At 37.8% G+C, this 20,164-nt stretch overlaps 1 protein-coding gene across 5 annotated transcripts in view; it reads right to left on the bottom strand.

Moving 5' to 3' along the window:
* The window catches only part of GRIA4 (glutamate ionotropic receptor AMPA type subunit 4), a 933,658-nt gene that overhangs the window by 46,790 nt on the left and 866,704 nt on the right, over window positions 1-20,164 (bottom strand). The window lies entirely within an intron of this gene.

Genomic DNA, 20,164 nt, shown 5'->3' with positions numbered 1-20,164 from the left:
ATCCTGCTGTTCAGTGAGGCTCATGCGTATTGGTCAGATGACTGGAAGCTGTTAAAAGTAGGAACTACTCCACACCTTAAACAGGTGGTTAAAGCTGTGAAAAAGAGCTGGGCAGAGAATTGACACGGAAAGAATGGTCATCAATCTATCACAGGGCCCGACATACGGCTCGCAACATGGCCTCCACTGAGACGGCCACCATGGTGGCTACTTATTGGTACTTGACCCCTGAATGCTTACACCGCGGCAATCCTTCTCGCAGTCCCCTCTGTTGAAGAAAATGCAGCTCTCTAGGTACCCTCCCTCACCTTCTCTGGGAATGCCCATTGTTAGAGGGTTATTGGCGACAGACGCTTAATGTCATTGACTCTCACTTTGACACACAGATACCTCGCTTCCTTGCATATGTTTTGCTAGGCCTCCCAAACGCTCTCACATTCCCCCTTAAGTCCCGATGAGGCAAACAGATGACCCTGGCGCAGTAATCCAAAATGTTCTTACACACTGGGGCACTATGACGACACTGACAAGCATTGGCTGGCTACATATGTTGTGGGGGATCCTGGGAATGGAGAGGACGGCATCCTTTCATGGCCTTTGGAAGCCTTTCCTCAACCTGCTTACCTCCGAGTTCACCGGGCTCACATGCCAAATTATATTTCTGGCTCTTGCGTCTCGCAGATCCGCCACGTCCGACGCCTGCCACCACCTCTTGAGGGCCAGCACTCTCACTCTACTCTCACGACATCTACTCGAACTTGCCTTACCTAGACACAATTCGCTGAGGAAGGGGGAGGAGGGGAATAAGGGGTGGGTTTGTTGTCTTTTTCTATTTTTGTTGACCTTGTGAGCCAGATAGGTGGATTTCAAGCCGGATTGTACTCCGATGAATGTAAGGCATTTACTGGCCTATTGTACTTAATGTTAAAAAGCAATGAAAGAAATTTAACCAAAAAAAGGTGGTAAAAAAACCTCAGCATCTTGATTGACGAAAATCTCTCTACGAGACAGCAGGTAAGCTCAACTTGTACTGCCTACTATGGAATCATGCACATGCTCAGAAAGGTTTTTCAGTGATTACCACTGCACACTAGAAGAAATGTTACTCAGGCTCTTGTCATAAGCCGCCTGGACTATGGCAACGCCCTTTTGCTGCAGCAAATGAATCAATAGTATTTGAGCTTCAAGCGGTTCTCAAAACACTACTGCATGCCTGGTTTGCAAACGTACCCTCTGCTCTCTTTCGGAGCCTAGTCAAAAATCTCTTCATTGGCTTCCGATCATAAAACACTCTATTTTCATAACACCTATGGTTGGTTTATAAATCTTTGTCTGGTGAGGGTCCTGAATATTTTCCAAATAAACCCTGCCTTTATCTCCTATCAGAAATCTGAGATCAAAAGACCGGCTCCTGCTCTGCGCTCAGCATATTCATGTAGCCAAGTATGGCGTCCGATCTTTCTCCTATCCCAGCCCCCACCACTGGAATAGACTATCCCTGCACATTCTGGGGTGTCCAAACTTTGTCTGTTTCAAAAACCTTCTTAAAACCTTGCTTTTCTAATTCTCTAACCTGGTTTGTACTTCAGCACTGAGATACCCCTTTTGGGGTGATTGCCTGCGATATAATAAGTGATTGTAACATAACATAACAATGGATTTACACCACATAATTAAATTCCATTCAGTTTTTTTATGTATCACAGAGACTAATTTTCAGTGGGAATTAACATTTCCTTTTTCTTGGCCCCCACTTCATGGATCACTGTGAAACTTACCAGGAAGGAGCCAAAGTGACTGAACTTGTTTTATTGGAAAACTTTGTGCAGATTTATCCAACAACCCTGAAGTTATTAAAGAAACAAAAACTGCGTTTCCTGTGCTTACAAGTTGGCTTTGGCCACGTTTGACAAATCTTCACAACCCTTTACACATAAAAAGTTTAAGCATACTCAGTTCCTTACTGGAAAGTTTCGGGGTGATCCATCATGCAAGGGCAGTGAAAAAGGGGTGTCCCAAAACATGTAATCCTCATGCAATTTTCCATAGTAAAATTGAACTGCAATAGAACAAAAATTGCAGGATGGATTTATACCAGGCCGTTGGGCCAACCCTCATTGCGTACTGCTGAAGGCTGGCGGAGCAGGGGGTTAGCCAACCACTGGAGTTGGTAACAGAGCCTGGCCTAGTTAGGGATGGTAATAAAGTATTACTTTACATTAAAAACCCTAGAAATTGACTGAATAAAGCCAAAGTTTAAAGTGACATAATAGTTAGGTATGGTGCAAATATTTTACTTTAATATTTGCAAAAAAACGAGATTTTGACTTAACAAACTGTTGAAGTGACCTTATAGTTAGGTGAAAATGTCAGTTAAAATGTTACATTTTAAATTCAAAAAACCACTGAAGAATAAGTTATAGTGATCTGAGGTAACTATAACTTGGGTCCTTGCCAGGCGCTGCTTATTACCTAATACATGACATCACTCATGACATGTTCTATGGGTGTACAGTCATAATATCGAGTCTTTTATTTCGACTGGACAGAATATCGAGTAAAAAATATAGAATGGACATAATATCGACTAGACATAATATAGACAACAAAAATATCGACTAGAGAAAATTAATATCGAATAGAATGGACATAATATCGAATCAAAAATATAGAATGGACATAATATCGACTAGACATAATATAGACAACAAAATATCGAATTTAAGGTAAGTTAATAATAATTTTTATTTTTTGTGTAATATAAGTCTGTAGCGGGTTGTGGGTTTATAGGGGAATAGGGTGGGAAGTACTTTAATTCTAATTAATTAAATATGTTAATTTATTTATTAATATCTATTTAGAATTAATTGTTAATTAATTATTAATTGGTAATTAATTAAAATATAATTGGCAATTAATTATAATTGATTAATTGATAAATATTTTAATTTTTGTAATTTATTTTCTGTAGCGGGTTGTGGGTTTATAGGGGAATAGGGTGGGAAGTAATTTAATTATAATTAATTAAATATGTTAATTTATGTATTGATATTTATTTAGAATTAATTGTTAATTAATTATTAATTGGTAATTAATTAAAATATAATTGGTAATTAATTATAATTGACTAATTGATATATATTTTAATTTTAGTAATTTATTTTCTGTAGCGGGTTGTGGGTTTATAGGGGAATAGGGTGGGAAGTAATTTAATTATAATTAATTAAATATGTTAATTTATGTATTGATATTTATTTAGAATTAATTGTTAATTAATTATTAATTGGTAATTAATTAAAATATAATTGGTAATTAATTATAATTGACTAATTGATATATATTTTAATTTTAGTAATTTATTTTCTGTAGCGGGTTGTGGGTTTATAGGGGAATAGGGTGGGAAGTAATTTAATTATAATTAATTAAATATGTTAATTTATTTATTGATATTTATTTAGAATTAATTGTTAATTAATTATTAATTGGTAATTAATTAAAATATAATTGGTAATTAATTATAATTGATTAATTGATAAATATTTTAATTTTAGTAATTTATTTTCTGTAGCGGGTTGTGTGTTTATAGGGGAATAGGGTGGGAAGTAATTTAATTATAATTTATTAAATATGTTAATTTATTTATTGATATTTATTTAGAACTAATTGTTAATTAATTATTAATTGGTAATTAATTAAAATATAATTGGTAATTGAAAATAATTTATTAATTTTTAAATTGTAAATTAATTTATTGTTAATAGGTAATTAATTAGTATGAGAAGGCAATTTTTATAATTAAATAATTTTATTTTGTATTTATAAATAAATATTTAATATTTGTATACACTTTTTTAATATTTTAATTATTTGTAATTGGTATTACTATTTATGTTATTTATATATATTTGTGAAGTATTTACTTTCCCTACTATTGCACTCTCTGAAGTTGGAATAGTAATTTTAACCCCTACGCTATCCAACACTTTCCCTACTGTTGCACCCACTGGAGTGGGTATGTAACGTTTACAACGCTACTTTTACTATGCACTACCATTACAACAAAACTTTTAAATTGCAAAAACTTTTACAACGCATACATTTACAAAGCATGTTTTTACAACGCAGATACCGTTACAACGCATACTATTACAATGTAAGTATTAGTAAGTATATAATTATTTTTAAAAGGTTATATGTTTGGGATTTTGGGTAAAGGGGTATTTTTAGGGTTCAGGGTCAGTTTTCAGTTTTTGGGTAAAGGGGTATTTTTAGGGTTCAGGGTCAGTTTTCAGTTTTTGGGTAAAGGGGTATTTTTAGGGTTCTGGGTCAGTTTTCAGTTTTTGGGTAAAGGGGTATTTTTAGGGTTCAGGGTCAGTTTTCAGTTTTTGGGTAAAGGGGTATTTTTAGGGTTCAGGGTCAGTTTTCAGTTTTTGGGGTAAAGGGGTATTTTTAGGGTTCAGGGTCAGTTTTCAGTTTTTGGGGTAAAGGGGTATTTTTAGGGATCAGGGTCAGTTTTCAGTTTTTAGGTAAAGGGGTATTTTTAGGGTTCAGGGTCAGTTTTCAGTTTTTGGGTAAAGGGGTATTTTTAGGGTTCAGGGTCAGTTTTCAGTTTTTGGGTAAAGGGGTATTTTTAGGGTTCAGGGTCAGTTTTCAGTTTTTGGGTAAAGGGGTATTTTTAGGGTTCAGGGTCAGTTTTCAGTTTTTGGGGTAAAGGGGTATTTTAAGGGTTCAGGGTCAGTTTTCAGTTTTTGGGTAAAGGGGTATTTTTAGGGTTCAGGGTCAGTTTTCAGTTTTTGGGGTAAAGGGGTATTTTTAGGGTTCAGGGTCAGTTTTCAGTTTTTGGGGTAAAGGGGTATTTTTAGGGTTCAGGGTCAGTTTTCAGTTTTTGGGGTAAAGGGGTATTTTTAGGGTTCAGGGTCAGTTTTCAGTTTTTGGGTAAAGGGGTATTTTTAGGGTTCAGGGTCAGTTTTCAGTTTTTGGGGTAAAGGGGTATTTTTAGGGTTCAGGGTCAGTTTTCGGGTAAAGGGGTATTTTTAGTGTTCAGGGTCAGTTTTCAGTTTATGGGTAAAGGGGTATTTTTAGGGTTCAGGGTCAGTTTTGGGTTTTTGGGGTACAGGGGTACTTTGTAAAAATAAAGTAAAATTACATTTAAATTAAATTTATTTAATAAATTATATTAAATTATATTATAATATTTTTTATTAATTTATATTCAAAAAATTATTATATACTTACCAATACTTACGTTGTAATGGTATGCGTTGTAAAGGTATATGCGTTGTAAAATCTTGCGTTGTAAATGTATGCGTTGTAAAAGTTTTTGCGTTGTAAAAGTTTTGTTGTAATGGTAGGCGTTGTAAAAGTATGCGTTGTAACGTCATACATCCCTGGAGTGGGAATAGTAATTTTAACCTCTACGCTATCCAGCGCTTTCCCTACTGTTGCACCCACTGGAGTGGGAGTAGTAAATTTGACCTCTACGCTATCCAACACTTTTGCTAATGTTGAACTCACTATAGTTGTAACAATAAATTTTAAACATTTTCTAAAATGTTATATATGTTTATTTAATAATATGTTTATATATATATATATATATATATATATATATATATATATATATATATATATATATATATATATATATATATATATATATATATATATGTGTGTGTAATTTTTGGTGATATAATTTTTTTAATTATATAAATTATTTATTAAAATTACATTTTTTTATTAATTATTTCTAAGTTTATATTAAATATATTTATTACTATATTAGTTTTAACTTAATTTTAAGACATTTAAAAAAATCGATATTTTGACAGTCTATATTTTTGTAAGTCGATATTTTGGAGTCGATATTTTGGTACTTACCTGTTTGAAGATAGGGAGTCGATATTTTGTCAATCGATATTTTTTACTCGATATTTGTGTATCTCGATATTTGTGTCGTCGATATTATGTCAGTGATCCGTTCTATGACATTATTTATAACATAAATGGACCTTCTGAAAAAAACATCAATGATAAGACTACTGTGCTTGGTGAGGTGCGCTAGTTGTAGTTACTACAAATAAATATAACTAGTGCATTTCACTTTTTAATTTTATAACATGAATGCAACTTCTGAAAAAAACATCAATTATCACACTAATGTGCTTGGTGGGGTGTGCAAGTTATAGTTACTTCAGTTAAATATACCTAGTGAATTTCACTTTTTGAATTTACTTAGAAGCAAAATGGGCCTCGAGGTTGGAATCTCTTTCAGTCTTTTAGTTTACGTCATTGTTTGTAACAGAGTGCTCACTGCAATGCGTTTGGTAATGGTGGCAGCCACCGACGATAGTCTGCCAACCAAAGAGCACAGTTGCGATAGGTGATGGAATCAAAAGATCCCTCATTCAATGGTCTACCTTTATTTTTTGTACATGGCAGTGAGAGTCACCAACTGGTTCAGAAATCCAAGGAGATTCTGTGAATTAATGATCTGGATAGCTGTATTAATCAGCTTTTTGAAGGCTGCCTGAAAAACACTAATTTCTCAACAACAACTGAATGGATATAAAAGTCTTGTTTCAAGTACGATCTCATGCCATTTACACTTTTTTCCTGTAGTGGAGAGCATAGGACTTGATGCAGAGTTTGGGTGATAGAGTACCCTATCAATCAAACCCTCAATCTGCCTGCCTCACTTACAGTGGGGGGACAATAGGCATTCCAACGACGGAGGCCCTATTGGCTTCATCAAGAGAATAGTTGCTCGGATGACCTGATGGATTATGGGCTGTCAGAGGAAGAACTTCACACCATCCACCCTATCTAAGGTGGTCCGTGCACAGCCTTTTTTTCAGTTGTATGACAGAGCCCCTCAAGCATATACTCTGCACTCCTTTACGAACAGTCGGAACCCCATGTGCAACACTACCACCCATTTCTTTAGCACGCAAGTTGTTACAATGAATTGCTTTAATGGGGCACTGAACTTTGGAATAGTATAAATTGCCATTCCAACTCCAGTCTACACAACAGTGGTGAAGGTGTTGTACTTTAAAAATTTAACAGTGTAAATAAAAGAGAGGGACCCCTTAATGTTGTCAAGGGAAATGAGGTACTCCCTACCAAAAACAGAAAAACAGTTCCCTTGACCCAATTATTTCAAGCCCAATAGTCAATCATCATTAAAATATTGAATCTCTCACTCAATGTATAATTGATTATGTTTTATTTTTATTAAAAAAGAGAGGTTTTTCTTCGTTATCGAACCAGTATGTAAAAGTGAAAATCACATCAAATTTTGCACTCAAAATGCATAAAAAACAATTTTCTTATATAGAATGCATGCAATACATTTCAATAAAAAAACACATTAAAAAATGTCATACTATTATGACCAGCATAATAGAGACAAACACATGTATGACACAACCCTTCTCAAATACCACTACACATTCAATTGGACGTGAAAACACCACAGTTGATATGTTGATCCAATCGATATTCAATCCAATTGCGTCAGTCCTTGAATAATGTTACCAACAGCGTCAACACGTTTCGATGGTTTCCAAATTATAGCACCATCTTTATCAAGACCATATTTTTTCTGTCTCTATTCATGTTTATCCATAGTCTTTTCTTAATCCCTCTATCCGCGTTTCTATCGGGTGATTCTTTGTGCTCCAATTCTTTTCTTCAACACTTCATAGTTTACTTATTTAAAAACAGCTGTGTCTTCATTTAGCGGGTTTTGTTCATATCCCACAACTGTAGTGAATATTTTGGGTAGGTGTGGCCATTCAACTCCCCAGGCTTCTACAATCAGAAAAATGGTTCCTCCGGTACCTTAAGCTATCTTCCCACGAGCTAGATTGATAGTAGGTTTTCCCGGGTCCGTTTAAACTTGCTGAGCAGTTAGCTTACTTGTCTCCGTCTGCAGCTGTCTTCCTTATAGCAGGTTATCCTTGCTAGTCCGAGTGTCCAGTAGAGGTAAAAACCTCTCTTTTTAATAAAAATAAAACATAATCAATTACACATTGAAAGAGAGATTCAATATTTTAATGAACGATTGACTATTGGGCTTGAAGTAATTGGGTCAAGGGAACTGTTTTTCTGCTTTAAAAATCCAACACCAGTCCAACAACATGCCCCTTACAACAAGTCATTTTAACAACTTGCGTGCTAAAGTAACGTGTTGTAACGTTGCATGCAGGGTACCAACCTCGCTGTAAAGGCTGGCCGTAGTAAAGACTGCGGGGTAAATGATGTTTTCCTTTTTTTCCCTGTCTGTCACCATGATAAAAAACTTAGCAGTAAGGGGTGTCGTGGTTGCTGGTACCATCTGTCCACAACTTTTGCTACATTTTCCTACTTCGACAGAAACCCCCATGGCCATGGGTCCTGCAAATGTAGAGAGATGTACGCAGGGACAGCAGACCGCTCTAAATTTGGCGGGTGAAGGTCCCCTGGCATGGAGGAGTTATTGTTCTCCCCCATCAAGCACGTTATTTTGGGATAGCCAGGGGTCGCACTTGTGACCCCTGGTGCTATCTTTGCTACCTCTAGCTCGGAGATTGCAAAACAAACTGAAAACAGTATGTATTTGTCACTTTTGAGAAGTCCGTCCTATGTTTTCTATTTTTATTTGTGCGTTTTTATATAGCGCGGACTTTACCCGAAGGTGTCAGAGCGCTTCACAATAGGAACAGAACTGATACATGAGAACATTACAAGTGAACAAAATACAAAAGCAAACGTTACATTAAATGATGCAATAATGACATATTGTTTATTACATTATTTAAATATTGTTTCCACCCATTGGGCCGACTATGGCCCTTCAGCAACCTCCTATATATTGCCGATGTACAGGGAAATGGCAATGGGTGGGGATGTTTTTGATACAAGGGCCTGTCACTAAGGATGTGGCAGAGCAACGCAAAGAGAAATTAAAGGCAACCTGCCTAAGCGCTCCTTCAAGCATAGCAATGCCTTCAAATGGCTTGTAGAAACTTTGAAGGGAGTTTTGATTGACAGCCAAGGAAGACTTAAATGTTGTGCAGACATGTGAGTGCAGTGAGGCGCTGAGGCCTCCTCTCCAAGTAGGTGAACTTACTTCTGTTTAGGAGCCAGCAATGTTCCAGAGGTAAAAATAAATTAATACATTGCAAAGAATTAAAAAACGAAAATGGAAGATTTCTAGAATCCTCCAGAAAGGCAGGAGAGGATACCTTTCAAATAACAGGCATTTCTTCTGCCAGAGTTTTTAACATTTCGCCCTCAGTTTTAATGGTTGTTTCAAATAATTGCAAATAGTTTTATTTTTATTTTCCACGTTTGTGTTTTTCCAAGTATAAGTTTTTTAGGAGCAGTCCTGTCCAAGTCGGTCACTGCTGCTCTGAATTTGAGTAACCTGAAACTCAGTTAATACAATCCAATCTACTGTCGAAATTAAAGTTAGAGCCTGGGTGCGTCACATTAAAAACTGGCAGGTTTGACAAATGGAAGGGATTATTCGTACTTATAAATACACAAAGTGCAATAGCAGCTGCTAATAAATCAGTTTAAAAAGACGACTGCTTTCTTCCTCCCTCACCAAGTTTTCTGTAGAGTCATTTTCAAATGTCAGCCAGTTTTGACCAATGTAATGTTTCATCTGTAAACTGGGCCACTCATTTTCACAAGTTCTTACCCAAAACCCCTTTATGAAATTGTGATTACATTCTATTCAGCTTTCCAATGATATTGGTCCAATATGCTTTTAAGTACACCATCGGTCACACAATCAAGGAAGAATGCACTCATCAAAACAAATGTTTCCCATGCTTGAAAATTTGACTATATTGCACAATGTTTCTTAGATTTTGTGGCGATAACTAGACCACTAGACTTTTCTTTCATACTAATAGCATTGCTCAGGACCATGCCCCACAAATTCTCTAGTCCTGGCTATGGCCCTGATGTAAGCAAATACTTCCTATTTGTATGTCTGATTGTGTGAGTGTGTGTGTGTTTAATACGTGTCTGACAGTGAGTGTAGGTAATTAATGTTTGGTTATATTTGTAGGTAATATGTTAGCGTAGTATTTGCCCCTAAGTGTGTATTTCTGCCAAGCCTAGAACTTTGGAACAATGTAAAACAACAGTCTTTAAGAGGAATTTGTTGATCAAGAAAGAACAGGACTAAAAGACTGGTTATATTATAAGCCAACGGGCCTTTAAAGTTGTGCACTTTGGATCTGGCCCACCTTTGTGGACCAGTTATTCAAGCCTATAAGTTTTTCATATATGGCTGTACAAGGGTGTGTGTGCTGGATACAGACTGGGATTTATTTTTGCCATACTGCTAAAAATCCTGTTTCTCCTATTAGAAATATGGAAAATACAATTGACAGAATGAAAAGAAAAAAATAACTTGGAATGAATGAACTATTCACAGATGGGATGAGGAAGCTTGAAGACTGATTGAGAAAGAGTGTGTTGTATGTGTGTGTGTGTGTAGAATGGGTCTTTAACTTTTCTATCAGTTAGTGGGTCGGTAAGAAAGTAATGTCTCATATCGGCAGTGTAGGTAGTATGTATGTGTTAAGAATGTGTCCATACGAGATCTATATTTTTATGTGCCTCTTTTTGTATTAGAAAGATATGTTTGGTTGTTCTGAGAGTGTAACAAACATGTTTGTTTTTAATGTTTACCCTGCTGTGTCTAGACCAGTTTGCCTAGTAGTCTGTTGAAGGCATGTACATCATTGACTTTGTATTTTAGGATTTTGTGTAGGGAGATGCTTGTGTTAGGAATGTGCTTTGGTGTGTTACCTGTGTTGTGTGAAGAAAGTGTGACTGATTGTGTGTGTAAAGAAAAGTAGCTGTAACAATGGTAGGAACATGTGTGTGTGTTATGTGTAGAGTTATGAGAGGTGGCAGAGTGTTCGAGGTTAGTGGAGTCCAGATAAAAAGATGTTACAGTACTGGGCTGGGCATATAAGTTCAAGAGTAATCAGTTCATGCAGATGAGAGAAAAATCATTGCAAATAGGTTTGCGGCAACATATGAAAGGTACTACGCTACATGCACGTAGGTGAGATGGGGTTAACTGCTCATTAATAAATGAAGTGCCTATGGTTGACATAGACATAGGGTAGTTATTTTTAACTTAAGTGGAGGTAGCTCCAGTAATGCCACCATGGTCAAAGATCATGTGACATTACCTCGTGTGATGACACCAGGGTCAAAGTTCATATGAAGTCACTTCCTGTTGTGTCATTTGGGGTTGAAGGCATATGATGTCACTTCCACTACCCCTAGCATACTGGTGAATAGGCGTCCATGCTCAAACTCTTTAGTTTTCTTTTAAGAGTTAAAATGTTTAACCCACCTGCCCATTGCTCCACATAAGAACTAGTGCAAAACTTGACTTACCAAAACGAAGGAAAAACTAAATAAAAATTAACTTTTCAATAGAAGCTTGGGCATAACAATACCTAGAGGGTTGCTATAGCTGACTCTATGTGTGTCTAATCACTTAGTGAATATTCACTGGCAAAACAGAAAACAGACCCTACATGGGACCCATGACAATGTGTCTTGTCATAGAGCCGGGTCTGGTGGCTCAGTAGACTAGTGCGTCCACTGCAGTTGACTGAGTTCGACCTCATGGTCATAGATTCAAATCCCAGTGGGTCCACTCAGCCCTTTATCCATCTGAGTTTGATGAAATGAGTACTATTGAGTTGGGTAACAATGAACATCTGTTATTCAGCGCCAAGATACCTATGGGTGAAAATGCTCTTTACAAAAACACATTATGTTATATGCAATATAGGTACCTTTTTTACATGTTGCAGTGGTGTAATACTTATTTCACAAAGACCAATGAAATATGGATCTTATCATCATGACAGTCCCAAATTACTCTGCAAAGTTTTAACATTGTCTATTGTTTAATTAAAATGATGTTCATGAACTGCAAAACCTGAACATCCACAGTTTTCAGATAACACGTTCAACATCTTCTGTTTATAGACGGATTGCGTTTTTTTACAAAGCAAAGGGTTATTTTGTGCAATTTCACATGTATTGTCTCCTGTTTACTACAAACAAGCAGTTTAGTATTTTACTTACTCTTTTCAATAAACATTTCCCTGTTTGAAAAACCCTAACTCCCCTAAATCAGACATTTAATATAATAGATGGGAAAAAGTTCCCCCAGCCATACATTATAAGTATATTGCAATTCACAGCGGAGTTCTGTGACCATATAATGGAGCGTGGTGAAGGCTGCGTTACCTTATATGATCATCAAACTCTGAGGTGACTTGCAATGTCCTTTTAACTTACCACACTATTTTAGACCTTCTAAAACATGGTGATACTATCATCCTTTTCACAAACAGCTTAAATTCTTGGTATCTTGTTCATGTGAAAGAGATAGCATGACTGCTGACAAAGGATAAAAACGGAATATGTAGTGCGCAAGTAAACACTCCAAAAAACAGTAAAAAGATACTACAAACAGTTTAACGTAAAAATGCTGTAGTTCAAAATGTATAGAAACAAGAAAAGATATATCTTTCCTGTAATGACCTGTAGTGTGCAAAAATTAAACATGTTGCCACTAATATGTCTTTTCTGTTGATCACTATTTTAAAAACAAAAACAACAAAAAAAGATGAGAAAAACGAAAAGCCAGTTCTCGTTTTGAATGTTTAAACTGAAGCTGTATTTATGCTCTGAGACCTGCCTTCCACCTTGCCTACTCGCTCTGACAGGAGGCCTTGCTATGTCCCAACTCAACTGTAATAAATTTTCACAGTTCAGCAGGTATGTCATTTCATTGATACAGGTGAATAAAGAAGTCACAAGTCCACAGTAATAAGGATATTAGAAATGGCTTTTCATACAGTCTCCCACATGTTAAATAAATAAAACAGTAATGGTACTAAATGCCGTTTCGGGATCCTGGTGCTATTTACAAAACACTTGGGGGCAGATTTACAAGAAAGTGATGCATCTGTAGAGATGCGTCAATTTCCCTGCGCCACTCTGAGAAACCCTTGTGCCACCATTGATGCACCAGAATCATACAGTGTGCACACAAGGCATTGTGCCTGGTACTATTGTTCCATATGACTAGCTGCTGTCGGCAGGTTATAGCCTTTGAAAGTGAAAATTGTCTATACCGCCACACTTCTCTGTCTAACTGAAGGACTGGTCACCTCATTACTATTGTATGTCGTGTAATTTGTTGTATGTTACTGTCCTGCATACTTTTGGTTTTGCATTTGCAGCTTGTCCTTATATCAATTATGTCACTGTCACTGATGCTTAATGCATTGTTTTGAATTGTTTGTTTTTCTCGATGTTGACATGATTTAAACGTTGAATGTTAATGTCATAAAATGAAGAATTCATGATAGAGGAATAAAAACTCGAAACCACTTCGATAGGTGTGGTGGTTGCTGTACAAGTACTTTCTATTTGAAAGCACACCTAGACACTTTGCTGTTTTGTAACTTAAAAAGAAGCCTAGTCTGGGAAGAGTTTAGGACCCAACCTCCCTTTCTTGAAAAAGTATTTACAATACGGCGCACCATGGCGCAAGGATTGACAGAGGCATCAGAAATTCTGACGCATCTGTTGATGCAAAAGTCACGCATTGCTGGAGTTGTGTCGCAAGCACGATGCAACTTTAGCAATGCATTTTGAGGACTATTCCCAGTACATTGCGTCACTACATACACCTGCTTAAAGCAGGCGTAAGGTTTTGATGCAGTGGCGTCCTAGAAGTAACTCAGTGAAATCTTGTAGATTTCACTAAGTCACTTTTATGAGGCTTTTCTGCGTGGGAACACCCACCCTGAATACATTTTACCTGATATAGGTATAATGTGACGCAGGGCTTTACAACGTGACACATCTCCCTAGATGGGGCTTAATTTATGAGGTTTTGGTGCAGGGAAGTGCCACAAGGAATCTTTGCGTGGCCTTGTAAATACGCTGCAACACATTGCGCAACACGAGAATCAAAAAAGTGACGCTCATCAGAGCAAAAGTGCAGCTAGGGGCTTTGTAAATGAGAACCTTGGTGTTTGTTTTTGTGGCCCTGAGGAGGGAGCTTTTCCATAACTAAATTCATAATAAAAATAATAAAGTGCCTGGTGCTTTCTACTGCACACTGGGGACACATTGGTTGCCCTTCGCCATTTCAAAGGCACATTAAGTAATAAACTCCAGCCCACAACAAGGAAATCAGTAATGTAGAAAAAAAAAACATGAGCATGATTTTTCCCAACATGAATTGGACCAGATGTGAATAACACATGAATGTGTGTGTGTTGGGGGGTGGTACGTGAAATGTGGTTTGGGTTTTCCTCTCAAATTAAATGGAATAATTGGAACAAAATGCTAACAATTTAAAAACAATGGGGTGGAGGAAACTTTTTTTTTATTTTCACATAAATCCATCAATGGCAATCATTGGATCCACTTACGGAAATCAGAATCCACGACCTTCATGATATCTACAAAAATTAACACCTGATCCAATAGTCCACTGAGTCATCTCCCGCCTTTTTGTTTTCAACTTTGGTAAAAGTACTGTGTTCGTTCAATAATCTTCCCTTGCACAGGAAGCGTGAAAAGCAGACTAACAATGCCTGGAAATGGCCATTCTCACAGACAGCTGCAAGTGAAGGGGCGCACATCACACACAATACAGCTTAAGTGATGATTGGCCAATTTCTATAGAAGTTCAGAGGTGTAGCTGGGTTCTCCGTTCAGAAGTGTAGCTGGGTACTAACAACTGATACACCTGCATGGAAGGTCTTAGGATCCTGCTTCACTTGAAGAGTGTTTCTTAAGTAGAGGCTTTCATTTATTACAAGAATGGCGTACGAGGTGACCTATCAAATAATTCTTGAAGTGACCCTTTCTGCCGCAACCAATTCCAAGCCAGGATTGCAATCTCTGGCGAAACGCATGAAGTATGGTATTTGTTCCTTGTCAAAGAGCGCAAGGTGTATCATTATCACATTGTACTGGATCCACAGGGTTGTAAAGAGTTATCAGAGAAGAGACATCCATTTAGTGGCTGGTCAAGTACATGGGGTGGTAGGTGAATTTGGGATCTACCGTTCGTTTAGAACATGTCAAAATGTTGGGAGAGCGGAAAAATATGGGAACCGACCTCCTGGTATTTGAGCAGGGGTCATCTTTACCTGATGATATCTAAATACGCAGGAAATTACTTTTAGTTAATGCCATTATTGCCAGCAAATTTAACTGAAGGTTCTACCTATGTTCCTAGTAAATATGTGAGAAAAGAATCTGAGAGCAGGCAGGTTTTTAATCTTTGTACAGAACGGTTACAAAAAAAATTCCAATTAATACATTACGTATATTTCATTAAACTTGTAGCTACACTTGCTCAAAGTGTTTTAAATTAATTGAACTTGTATGAAAATCTACATCACCAATGTATAGAAAATAAACGCATGAAAAAAGGGTGAATACGTATTTGGACAGGAAGTTCACACCTAAATAATGCTAAAAATTGGTTGTTTTTTCCTTTTACTGGCTACATCACTGCGCTTGCTTAACTGCAACGTGGGAATCGGGGACAGCAGGACTTATCAGGTCAGTGTTGAGAAGAATATAACATTCTTTGGAAGTGCATTTTTTTAAAGTTTCTGAAATGTGCTGATGTGACGCTCAAGGCACAGGCCAAACAAAGAGAGTTTGGTACCAACGAGCTATGAAAGTGAAGGAATATCCACCCAAATTATTTGTTTGCACCAGCCAATGGAATAGCTTATTTTAGGACACCAAAGGTAGGTTTCTAGTTGTGTGGTATGGATCACCAGATATGCAAACTTGTTTGCAGACAGGACCAAAAAATGTAGTAAGTACACATCAGAGATAGTTAACTTAGTGAAGCAGCTTCACCGATGTGCTTTACATGTTTCAGGCATGGATGAGACAACCAACAAAATTCTGCCCTCCCAGGATATGGCTAGAGGTTTTAGTTGGAGGTCACTAACAATGCAATTACAGTAGTCTGCCTTGGCGATGTTGATTGCAAGGTCTAGTGTCATCCGATTAGGCAGCACAGTTATCACAGGTTTCAAGGTCACATTGTTGACAGAAGGATACCTCTTGATGGTGGCCTGAGGCACTCAATCCCTGAGGAACTCAATTCCTCTTCCACCTCTCCCTTCACTGCCAAAGATTTAGAAATCTTATTAGATTCGAATTTGCCCTTCTCTTCACAAATCCAACAGGTGTCTGCTGTCTGTTTTGCAAAGCTTAAATTATGAAAAAAGATTATACATCTGGTTACGGAGAGTACTTGGAAAACGATTGTTCATTCATTGGCAAAATCTAGACTGGATTATACAAACAGTCTTTATTTGGGTCTTCCTGCTTATTTAACCCACAGACTCCAAATGGTTAAAATCCAACAGGTGTCTGCTGTCTGTTTTGCAAAGCTTAAATTATGAAAAAAGATGATACATCTGGTTCCGGAGAGTACTTGGAAAACGATTGTTCATTCATTGGCAACATCTAGACTGGATTATACAAACAGTCTTTATTTGGGTCTTCCTGCTTATTTAACTCACAGACTCCAAATGGTTAAAAATGCAGCAGCAAGTCTGATTTTAAGAATTCCAAATCGTCAGTCTGCCTCTCCTCACTTGATATGCCTACATTGGTTGCTGACTGCCAAGCGTGTTAAATTTAAAGTACTCACCTTGGCTTTTAGAGCAGTATCAGGACTTGGTCCTCTTTATTTACGAAAAAGGCTGCGCTTTTATCAACAGTCTAGACCTTTAAGATCAAACAGCCTCAGACTGTTGCAGGTCACTAAAATGTCCAGGGCTAGAAAAGGAGGCAGGTATTTTGCATTTCTGACTGCCAAACTCTGGAATGCACTGCCTTTCAGTCTTCGGATGGCTTCCTCTGAGTCCATTTTTATACAGACGCTAATAACTCTTCTTTTTGATGAGGCTTAGATCATCCCGTTTCACTCACCAGCAGGCTAGTTTATCTTGCTATTTTGAGCCGTGCGCTTCTTTTGAAGCAGCACTGCTCTGTAGAAGTACAATCTGATTGATTGATGCACAAGTGATATTAGTTGCTAATGATCCACAAGTTGCATTAAAGAGAAGGAGATGTTGATGAGGTGGAGCACCAAAGGGGAGGAAGAGAGAAGGAGATGTTGATGGGGTGGAGCACCAAAGGGGAGGAAGAGAATAACCTAATAGAGAGACGTCCACTTTGGAAGGATCCAGGCGTAGTCATTTGACTGCAGCAGCCTATGATGCGGGGTTGATTCCCTAGTTCATCACAAATATAGATAAAGTTCTGAGCATCAAATGCATATGCAGTAGCTAACATGAGCAGCATAGCTCAGTAAAAAAATAAAACATTGACTCCCACTTCTTCTGTAGCCCCCTGCATTATTTTCCGCCATTCCTGTATGCCCAGATATACCTACGATTTTGTGCACACTTTCGTATGGAGGGTGCACACTGCAAATCTGGAACTAAATAACTGTCATTGCATTAGTTTTCCACTTGTAAGGAGGCCTGAAATTAAACAAGCAAACAGAAGAGCTCCATAGAAAAGACTAAGTACCAACAGAAGGCCCATACTTTGAGTACGACAAATTACCTACATAGGACGGGAGAGGACAAGGAGCAGGTTAGCTGTTTCTCAACAAGTGAAAGAAAGCACTGCAATAAAAGAACCCTGTAAACAAAAGGAAATGAAACACTACAACCTGAGCCTTTCAATAATCCACACAACCACACTGAATTTGTGTCTCTCGGCCTCGTCATTTTTAGCTCCTGCATTAAATGCTGCAGCCGGTATCATAACTCACTAACAGACGCAAAGCTGCCAGCAACCCCAGAGACCGGCCTGCAGTCAATGGCGCCTATTGTTTGGAGGCTCGAGGATGGATCAGCAGTGCCATGTTGTTCTAATTATCTTTGGGTTTCTCATTCCCTTAGGAGCAAGTAATCATGATTATTACACACAGCTCTCTTGCCTGATGTGCCAAAATCAATAACCGCTGAGCGAATTAAAAAGATTACAAATTCAGCCCTGTGGCGCTGAGGATATCATTACAATGGCATCAAGTCTGCAGTATTTTGGCCTTACATATAATACAAATAAAAAGATAACTAAGGCGATGGGCACAGTAAAGAGTGAAGTACCAAAATTAAGTAAGACTAGTGCAGTTGCATAGCAACAAGCATCTTTCTACAGACGGCCAATCATAAGAAACATTCACAAGATGACTTAGCATAAAATGGTGAGCGGCCTGGCAGAGAGTCTACACTTATGCACCACAGAGGGTATGATTGCTTGGGAGGTCGAGCATCCCCAGCAGCATACAAAAACAGCCTTGACAGATAATGGACATACCATCTGCGATATGCACACTACAATAATAGAATAAGTTAGGGCAAAACAATAATGCCCCTGATTGTAGAGGTCTCCTTCTGTGGGTCCACCAATGGTGTTCAACAACAACTATCAAGTTAGGCATAATATGCCTCTTTTTTATATGCAGTTTCTATTTGAATACAAACATAAGTAAAAGGTGTACTTCAGCACAGACCAGGGTGTACTTGTAATATACACGCTACTCTGCTGAACTCTTATTGACTCTCAGATCGGGAGCAGGTTCCAGGCTCACGTTTGATTGAATATCCAGAGTAAGTGGAAGTGGAAAATGCTGAAAAGACACTGATAGGTCTTTGAACATTCCAGAAAATATACATATAAACAACGAAAATCGGAGTAAATACACACCGCATAAAAATGATTCTAAAATACAAAGTTAGTAAATAGAGCTACTCAATGTTATCCTATGGGACAGGTAGGCCTCAATAGTGAAAAACAAATGTATGAGTTTTTCACTACCAGGACATGGAAAACTTAAAAGTAACTTAAAAGGTACATACTCAACCTCTTAATTAAAATGCACCCTGACCTATGGGCTACCTTGATCCTACCTTAGGGATGACTTAAATGCAATGAAAGGGGAGATTTAGGCTTGGCAAGGGGGTTATATTTCCAAGCCAAATTGGCGAGCCAATTAAACCATGTTCTAGGGGAGTGATCACAGTCCCTTAAGCACTGGTTAGTTAGCTCTAAGGCCCAAAAAAATCAATTTCAGCACCAAAGGAGGTAATTAGGCAAAAAGATTAGGGGAAGAACTTCTAGGGGTGACAGGTCTAAGAACGATCTTCTCTGTCAGACAAGATTTCCTCTTATTTGACCTTAGATTATATTAATTGAATTTAAGATCACAAGCACAATGCTTTAAAAGGATCATTATTTTGGATAATACACCAGGCAGCCCATGTGCAAAATAGCAATCGATGGTTCGAATTTACCAAATAGTGTAGTATCAGATGTAGTAGTCACTTTAGGGGCTGAGCAATGTTTAGAATTGCATCTTTACTGTGTATTTTGTAGCGACATTATATAGCATGAATATGCTATTCATTTAAAATATACACATGCGCACCTTAGGCAACCTACAAGCATGCCTGTACTTTTCAGACATAAAACATTGACATTTTGCCTCTAGAAAGGACACTTTTTTATTTCAGATAAATCACAATTCTAATATTTTTTAAAAATCAAGATGCTGGGTATAATTATGCACCCACTGAAAGGGTGGCAGTCGGCGCATCGGAGACTACGGCCTCTACTCCTGTGGCTAAAGACCTTCAACCGAATTAAGACATTTCAGGGTGCCTGGTGGGGGTTTTTAAGCCTTTAAAGATTCCAGTGCTGCAGCAGTTGCCCTGAAGGCTAAAGAGTTTGTCCATTCGGCTTCATGAATTTTGCCCCCCACTCTCCCTATTTTTTTGTTTTTCAAGAATAAACTCCCAGAAAGCAAACTTGCCCCTGAAAAAAAAGAAACAATTATGCTGACATACAGGGGCCATTCCTCTTGTATGTGGGGGCTGTGTAGCAAAATCCCTGCCTGGTGTCCCCATGCTTTGGTTTGCGGTACTGGTCAGGGAAGTCTTGTGATGGCCCCTCCACCTTAAATGGGACATGGTAGCTGTCAAAATGACCTATGACGTACAGGCCAATACGTCAATGGCTTCTGCTGGCAGAGCCAATGAGGATCAGCTGAGAGAAA

The sequence above is a fragment of the Lissotriton helveticus genome, chromosome 8 (assembly GCF_964261635.1).
Source record: "Lissotriton helveticus chromosome 8, aLisHel1.1, whole genome shotgun sequence".
Classification (NCBI taxonomy): Eukaryota; Metazoa; Chordata; class Amphibia; order Caudata; family Salamandridae; genus Lissotriton; species Lissotriton helveticus.
The sequence above is the reverse complement of the archived record's forward strand: the minus strand, read 5'-3'. Positions and strand labels throughout refer to the sequence as shown.